The sequence below is a fragment of the Vipera berus genome (assembly GCF_964194415.1).
Source record: "Vipera berus genome assembly, chromosome: 9".
Lineage (NCBI taxonomy): Eukaryota > Metazoa > Chordata > Lepidosauria > Squamata > Viperidae > Vipera > Vipera berus.
In genome coordinates, this window is record NC_138212.1 from 17,737,969 (window position 1) to 17,747,313 (window position 9,345).

The following is a 9,345-nucleotide window of genomic DNA, read 5'->3' on the forward strand; positions in this document are numbered from 1 at the left end:
AAGAGCAACACAAGGGAAATCCTGCACGGGAAGAATTTGCCAGCACCTTGCAAAGCGTGGGAATCCGGAGCAGGAAAATGTGTGTGTGTCTTTGGGGGTGTTGGTGTTTCAGGCAGGGAATCCCTGCAATCCTTGGGGAAGGGAGTGAGGAGTTGCAAGCAGAAATCAGTATCATCTGGGACGTTGACAATCTGCATGCAGAAGCAGCCCCCCTCCGGTATGAAATGTGGTCAAAGAATGAAAAAGGTGGTCTTCTTAAGCTTGAAAATGGACTTCTGGTTTCCTTGAAATACACTGCAATACCCCCTTTAATTCCACACTCAGTTCTTATGCCAACATTACTAACCTGCACAGTGAGGAGGTCAGCCAACAGGGTGAGAAGGTGAAAGTATGGTTGAGATTGACAAAGATTGATGAGTAATCATCAGGCTCTGATAAACTGATCACAGAAAGAAGAATTCAGAGAATAAGGACAATATAGAAGGGAGTGGAGTGGAGTGGAGTGGAGTGGAGTGGAGTGGAGTGGAATGGAATGGAATAGAATAGAATAGAATAGAATAGAATAGAATAGAATAGAATAGAATAGAATAGAATAGAATAGAATAGAATAGAATAGAATAGAATAGAATAGAATAGAATAGGAGATGTGGGATGTGGGATAGAATAGAATAGAATAGAATAGAATAGAATAGAATAGAATAGAATAGAATAGAATAGAATAGAATAGAATAGAATAGAATAGAATAGAATAGAAGATGTGAGACGTGGGATGTGGGATAGAATGGAATAGAATAGAATAGAATAGAATAGAATAGAATAGAATAGAATAGAATAGAATAGAATAGAATAGAATAGAATAGAATAGAATAGAAGCTGGAAGCGAACTTGGATGTCTTCTAGCCCAGCTCCCTGCTCAAGCAGGAGAATCTATGCCATCTCAGATAAGTGACTGTCTAGCCTCTTCTTAACAATCTCCAGTGATGGAGCACCCACGGTTTCTGAAGGCAATATTTGGCCAAGTATGATTAGTCACACAAGGAATTTGTCCCTGGTGCAGAAGCTCTCAGTGTATATGCAAAAAACAAAGTAATAATAATCATAATAATGATACCAATAAGAGAAGGTAGTGGAAAGAATGAGAAGGATCATAGCAATACAGTCTTATTACATGGCTAAATATCCCTAGGTATGACAGTGCTGTGGAAATTAGGTGTTCAACAGAGAAGTTTCAAATTTCAAAGGGTGTTCAGTCTTTCAAATATAGGAATACGTGTTTTAGTTAAGCCAAATGATCCTTTGCATAAATGTTAATGTGCTTTCCTTCCCTCCTGGGATGATAGGAAGGTGAAAGTAGTCCTCAACTTCTCTCTCTCTCTCCCCTCCCCCTCTCTCTCCCCCTCTCATCATCTAATTTTCACATCATCCACGTCCCATACAAGGTGACGCTGGAGGGGTAATTCATGCTCATGTTTTTAATCACACCAGTATCCATTCATTTTCCAAACACAGATTCCTCCAATTCTTTCCAAAGGACTTTTATTACTATCTGAGCTGGGATTGACTAGTTCCCTCCCCCTTAAACAAAATATTTCTCAGAGCTGAATAATATTTTTTGGGAGAGGGGACGGGCATCCAGGGCATTGTGTCAAATCATTTACGCAGCTGCAAAAACAGCCTGGGCACCCACACCTTGGAATGAAGCTCCCTTCAAACGAAACTTACCTCCTGGAAAGGATCCAATCTCAGCCTTAGCAAACTTTCTCCTCACATGCTAACTTTGTTCGGGGAGGTTTTTACATCGTTCAACTCTTGGAGACGTTCCTGGAAGCTTGTGCCTCTTGGATAGCTTGCAAGTCATGAATAAAGTTATGTTTATAGAAGAAAAATGTTACTGGGATGGAGGGCAGCTGGATGCCCATTTATAGCAGTTCAGAGCCAATTGAAGAACCAGAGTGATACCTTATCACTCCTTCAGCTATAAACCTTGGCGTTATGTCATAACCCTGACTGAGCAAATCAGAATGTTGCTGTGGCTCAGGGGCTAAGTTGCGCCTGAGCCAAAATGGAAGCTCTGTTCCAGCTGTCATTGATCTGGAACTCTTCAGATGTTTCCAGAATCTTCCATCAGCCAATAGTCTGCTGGCCAAGAATGTTGAAAGGTATCCTACCAATGTACCTGGAAGGCTGTTTATTTAGCCATTAAATCTTTTTTTTTCTTTTTCTTTTTCCATTCAATTGTATCCAATATCCTGAAGTCTCTGAAGTTTTCTGGGCAAGAATTTCCAGAAGTGGTTTGCCATTGCCTCCTTGCTAGGGCTGAGAGAGGGTGACTGGCCCAAGATCACCCAGCTGGTTTTGTGCCTAAGGCGAGACTAGAACTCACGGTCTCCCAGTTTCTGGCCTGATGCCTTAACCACTACACCAGAGTGCCTCTCCAGTTGACATTACCTATGATAAACTTTTTCCAGAGGTATTTTTCTGAGAAATTTCCAGCCTCCCTCCCCCACTTCCTTTTCAGTCTCTGCTTGGAAAAAGGGGAGAACTTTTCACAGCCATGTGCTGCTTTTATTCCTATTTCTTAGGAGAAACTGCTGCGTTATTGGACTATTTCAAAGGGAGCACTGCCATCTTTTGGAGAAGTTGTGCAGCTGCACCAGATTGCTAAAATTAAGCCTCTTATAATAATAATAATAATAATAATAATAATAATAATAATAATAATAATAATAATAATAATAATAATAATAATAAGAAGAAGAAGAAGAAGAAGAAGAAGAAGAAGAAGAAGAAGTTGGAAGGGACCTTGGAAGTCATCTAGTCCAACCCCCTGCTCAGGCAGGAAACCCTATACCATTTCAGACAAATGGCTGTCCAGTCTCTTCTTAAAAACTTCCAGTGTTGGAGCATTCACCACTTCTTATAATGCATAAGACAGGGACGCGGTGGCTCAGTGGGTTAGGACGCTGAGCTTGTCGATCAGAAGGTCGGCAGTTTGGCGGGTCGAATCCCGAGTGCCGCGTAACAGAGTGAGCGCCTGTTACTCGTCCCAGCTTCTGCCAACCTAGCAGTTCGAAAGCACGTAAAAATGCAAGTAGAAAAATAGGGACCACTACGGTGGGAAGGTAACAGCGTTCCGTGCGCCTTTGGCATCTAGTCATGTGGCCACATGACCACGGAGATGTGCTCGGACAAGCTTTGAAATGGAGATGAGTACCGGCCCCTAGAGTCGGAAACGACTAGCACGCATGTGCGGGGGAACCTTTACCTTTTTATAATGCATAAGATGCATAATTAGTAGTACAGATAGTCCTCAACTTACGACTTACTTACAAAAAAAATCATAAAATGGAGCGGGTCACGTGACTGAACTACTTTATAACAATGACGGGCAGGCTCCATCATGGTCACGACATGAGGACTATCTGTATCTTCTGACAAATTTCCCAATAAAACCTATCCACTGGGTTTTATTCATTTTAATTTCTTCATTACAATAGTCACACTCAGCTACTTCTATATTTTACTTATTGGATTTGGATAAGGAAAGGAGAAAACAGGTCCTTTACTGGATAAAACTCTAAATATGAATTCCTTCAGGACATGTTGAAAATGATAAGATAGTGCATATGTTTGGGTAAATTGTACTATGTTTTAGCTGTCATTTGCTGAATGATCACAACTGGCTTTATATGCCATATCTAACCATGGTTTGTCAAGCCAACTGATTTGGTTTGCACCTTGTCCTAGGCAACTTGCTTACATCTGAAAACTTAGCTAATAATAATCTAAAACAAAATAAGTTGATGTTTTGGATTTCAATCTCCATTAGTTCAATGAGAATGATGAATAGGGGATGATGGGAGACATAGTCCAAAGCATCTGGGCTGCACTGGGTACCCTAGTCTTGAAGAGCAACAAAGATGATCAGGGGACTGTAGGCTAAAACATATAAAGAACGATTGCTGGAATTGGGTATGTCTAGCTTAATGAAGAGAAGGGCGAGGGGTGACATGATAGCAGTGCTCCAATATCTCAGGGGCTGCCCCAAAGAAGAGGGAGTCAAGCTATTCTCCAAAGCACCTGAAGGCAGGGTAAGAAGCAACGGATGGAAGCTAGTCAAGGAGAGAAGCAACCTAGAACTAAGGAGAAACTTCCTGACAGTTAGAACAATTAATCAGTGGAACAACCTCCCTCCAGAAGCGGTGAATGCTCCAACACTGGAAGTTTTTAAGAAGAGCCTGGACAGCCATTTGTCTGAAACAGTATAGGGTTCCCTACCTGAGCAGGGGGTTGGACTAGATGACCTCCAAGGTCCCTTCCAACTATTCTATTCTATTCTATTCTATTCTATTCTATTCTATTCTATTCTATTCTGTTCTGTTCTGTTCTGTTCTGTTCTGTTCTGTTCTGTTCTGTTCTATTCTATTCTATTCTATTCTATTCTATTCTATTCTCACAGAAATATATAAAAATAACAAATCAATATAAATAAATGAAAAAAGGGGAAAGAGAAAGAAAGGAAATGTAGGAAGTAATATATACCCATTCAGCAACTGAAGGAAATTAGGCCAAATGACTTGGAAGTTCTCCTCCTTGCTTATCTGTTAGGGAAACAGGATTCCAAATAATGAAAAAAAGTTCCATCTCAGAGTCACCTATCTTGGAAAATTGGTAGATTTTGCCAATCAACTGTTTTTGCAGAGATTCAGATTTAAAAATGTCAAGCGAAGTCATTTTTAAATTATTTGTGGCCAGAAGGTGGTGCTAGGATCACATCAACAAAAGTCCAAACTTCTGAAAAATTTTAAAAATATTTTTTTTAAAAAAACAAAAACACAAAACATTAATATACAATGTCTATGGAGATCCTCAGTCACCCAGGTCGTGATTGAACTGAAGAAGCTTCTTGGATGAGAAGCGAAACATTTTCAAGGAAAAACAAAGGAAGTCCAATTTCCTTTTGAAAAAGCACCTTTGGGACATTAAAGTATAAATTAGGGTGTCCCTTTTTGTTTATATTTCCAATATATTTTTTGGAGAATCTTTATTTTCAAGAACCTATGCTAGTTATTAGGTAGCACTGATAATGACAGGTATTTGTTAGTTATGTTGAGAAGGCCATCCCAAATAATAGTAATAAAAATGGAAGATACACAAAAAGCTGGACAATATTTGATTTTAAGGCTATGCTTCCCAGATACAGAATACAGAATAACAGGGTTGGAAGGGAAGAGATCTTCTAGTCCAACCCCTTCCTCAGACAGGAAACCCAATATCGTTTCAGACAAATGGTTGTCCAATCTCTTCTTAAAAACTTCCAGTGTTGGAGCATTCACAGCTTCTGGAGGCAGGTTGTTCCACTGATTAATTGTTCTAACTGTCAGGAAGTTTCTCTTTAGTTCTAGGTTGCTTCTCTCCTTGATTAGTTTCCATCCATTGCTTCTTGTCCTGCTTTCAGGTGCTTTGGAGAATAGCTTGACTCCCTCTTCTTTGGGGCAGCCCCTGAGATACTGGAACACTGCTATCATGTCCCCCCTCGTCCTTCTTTTCATTAAACTACTAGACATACTCAATTCCAGCAGCCGTTCCTTATATGTTTTAGCCTCCAAGCTCCTAATCATCTTTGTTGCTCTTCTCTGTACTCTTTCCAGAGTCTCAACATCTTTTTTATAATGTGGTGACCAAAACTGGATGCAGTATTCCAAGTGTGGCCTTACCAAAGCATTATAAAGTGGTATTAACACTTCATGTGATCTTGATTCTATCCCTCTGTTGATGCAGCCTAGGACTGCATTGGCTTTTTTGGCAGCTGCAGCACACTGCTGGCTCATATTTAAGTGATTGCCCACTAGGATTTCAAGATCCTTCACACAATTGCTACTATTGAGGCACGTATACTATACCTGCGGCAGGGGGTGGGGGTGGGTATAGCATATAGATGGCGGACAAAAACATAAAATGGAGAACATGTCCTCCTTTTGCCATGTATCTGGTAACCCTACCTCTTGAGATAAGCTTTTAATGTGGAAGACGTTAAATTAAATGTGATGGGGGTGAGAAACCTTCAGGCAATAGACCTAATCCGTCCTATCAGCATGGTGTATTTGACCCACAAGGCTTACACTGTGGCCTTGTTCCCTTTCCCATCAGTTACAGTCAAAGCAGCCTCTGCTTTGCTTTCTTGAAACTCCATCCCAGATTTCACTTGAAGAAGGACGTAAAAGAGAATAATAAAATTACAGAGTTGGAAGGGACCTTGTAGATCTTCTAGTCCAACCCCTTGGTTGTCCTATCTCTTTTTAGAAACCTTGAGTGATGGAGCATCCATAACTTCTGGAGGCAATCTTTCCATTGGTTAATTGTTCTCATTGTCTTGAATACATCCAGTAAATTCAGTTCCCCAGACCTGGCCTCTTTTGGCTTACCACAATGAAAGGAACTATCTCTCTAAGCCAATGTTTCTCAACGTTGGCCGCTTGAAAATGAGTGGACTTCAACCCCCCCCTCCCCCAAATTCCCCAGCCAGCATGAATTCTGAGAGTCAAAGTCCACCCATCTTCAAATGGCCAAGGTTGAGAAACAGCGCTGTAACCATTGTTCAGTTTATCTTTTTGGTAACTTTCTTTCGAAGTCATTAGTGGCAGTTTTGGATACCGACTTTCTTTCATTTCTTATTTTAATGTCAAATATTTTCATCTGCCAGTGATTGAGCCATTTAAGTAAGATGATCTCGCAATTACAAGAGGAGTTTGATCTAAATTTATGCTGCCCCAGTGTACAAGAAAGGATCAAATAAAGCTAGCATATTTCCTTTCTCCACATTTTACTTCCTTTCCTACATTTTAGTTATGCCTACCACTTTAATAGCGTATTTTTTAAACTCAGAAGGCCAGAATGTTGAAGCTAGGTCTCTTCTTCCTCTTCCTTCTTTTTTTAGAGAAAAGGTGAGATTATTAACCTTCTCTTTAAAAAGAAAAGAGATAAAAAGAGAGCCGAACCATTAAATGCTCACCTTGAGGATAGAGAAGCTGAGATAATTTATATGTTTCTCTTTTTTTTAGAGGATCCTTTCTTTCCTTAAAAAAATAGATTTATTAAAAGATTTTACTTGCTTCATAAGAAATAGTTAAAGAAAAAGTATAGCAAAGTAAATGTGGGGGGAAAAAAAGGAAGGACAGGGAAAATGAGAATTTTCAAATTTCAGGAGGGTCTCCAGTCCTTCAAATCTAGGAATACCTACTTAGTTAGACTAAATCAGAGGTCTTCAAACTTGGCCCTTTTATGACTGGTGGACTTCAACTCCCAGAATTCCTCAGCCAGGAATTCTGGGAGTTGAAGTCCACCAGTCATAAAAGGGCCAAGTTTGGAGACCCCTGGACTAAATGATCTTTGGATAAATGTTAATGTGCTTTCTTTCCATCCTGAGATGATAGGCAGGTATAAGTAGTCCTTAACTTACCATGGTTTGTTTATTGACCATTCAAACTTACAAAAATAGAGCCTTGGTGGAGCAGTGGGCTAATGCCTCCTTAAGTAACACCAGCTGCCTGCAATTAGTGCAGGTTCGCATCCCACCAGGCTCAAGGTTGACTCAGCCTTCCATCCTTCCGAGGTAGGTAAAATGAGGACCCAGATTGTTGGGGACAATTAAGCTGACTTTGTAATAATGCCGCTTGGGTGTGTGTGAAAGCCCTAATAAGCAGGCATATACATAGAATGAAGGCTACTGCTAAGCTTGTAAGCCGCCCTGAGTCTTCGGAGAAGGGCGGGATATAAATGGAATTTTTAATTTTTTTTTTTTTTAAAAATAAAAAATTCTGAAAAAAGTGACTTATGGCTGTTTGCACACTTACGACCATTGCAGCATCCCCATGGTCATGTGATCAAAATTCAGATGCTTGGCAACTGATCCATATTTATGACCGTTGCAGTGTCCCAGGGTCACATAATCCCCTTTTGTAAACCTCTTTCAAGCAAAGTCAATGAGGAAGCCAGATTCACTTCACAACCACGTTACTAACTTAACAGCTGCAGCGATTCACTTAACAGGCTGTGGCATGAAATAGGTCACAACTCATTTAACAAATGTCTCACCTAGCAACAGAAATTTTGAGCTCAGTTGTGGTGATAAGCCAGGGACTATCCGTATGTTGTTTTCCGTGGAACTGGTGAATTCTGCCAGAGTAAAAAATAAAATAAAAATAATAATCACTCAGGCACAGCCCTTTTTTTAATCCCTAGACTTTGCCTCTGGATCAGGGGTTCCAGGGATTTACGTGTTTTTTTTGTTTTTGTTTTTTTTTTAGATTTGCTTTCTTTTTTATATGAAAAAATATTTAAAAATGAGAAAAGCTATTGTTAAATGTATCATTGCATAAGAAAAGGAAGGAAGGAAGGAAGGAAGGAAGGAAGGAAGGAAGGAAGGAAGGAAGGAAGGAAGGAAGGAAGGAGGGATGGATGGATTAAGATGTCCATGTCACCTAGAGAATTCTACCTCAATAGTTACATATTTTTTTAACATAGGGGGATACAACCCCTTCTGCAGGCTTCTTTTCATTCTTTCTTTTACCCTTCAAATCTCTTCCCCATCCCAGGAAGAACGATTTATTGAGACTTGCTTGTCAGCGAGCGAATCCACTCATTTTAAGAAGTTCTGTACAGCAGCCAGTTCGATTTAGATCCTTTTCTCCAGGGTGTTCTGTTAAAACGTAGACAAGGAAGTTGAAAAATATCCAGGAAAAAGGCAATGGCAAACCACTTTTGCTTTGTTACCAAGGAAATGGTGTGGTTGAGTCCATCAAGGGGTTGAACTCAACTTGAGGACATGTTTATCTTTGCGTTGATCTGCTCTATAGCCAGTCAACCGATGTGTAAGGGATTGTTTAAAACCAGACATGACTGAGCATTATATGCTGAAATGCTGAGATTACAGCAAAGAAACGTCTTTTTGTGAGTCAGGGGAAAGGAGGTCAGTGTGAGTGGCATGCGTAACTTCTTGGTTAGCTGCTTTGAAGGCCCCCTCGAAGAAGAAATGTGGTGGAAAACGCCTTGTGTTTATAATAGCTATGAAGTGTTGTGAGTAGGAGTGGATTTCCTGCAGCCGGCTGGTACTTGAGGAAGCAGAATGAAAGAGCAAGGGAGGGATACTCAAACCTGAATGGGCTAAAGGCTCGTGTTCCTTGAGTAGATAGATGGCAATGAAAGCCCTGGATCTTTAAAAAGCTGCCCAAAATTAATCATTTTTCATGAGCTGAGAACTGCATTTAGCTAAAAGTGGTGCTTCAAGATTTAAGTGAGGCCAGAAGAGGAGATGGCTTGGTCAAAGGCTAAATATATATTACAAGT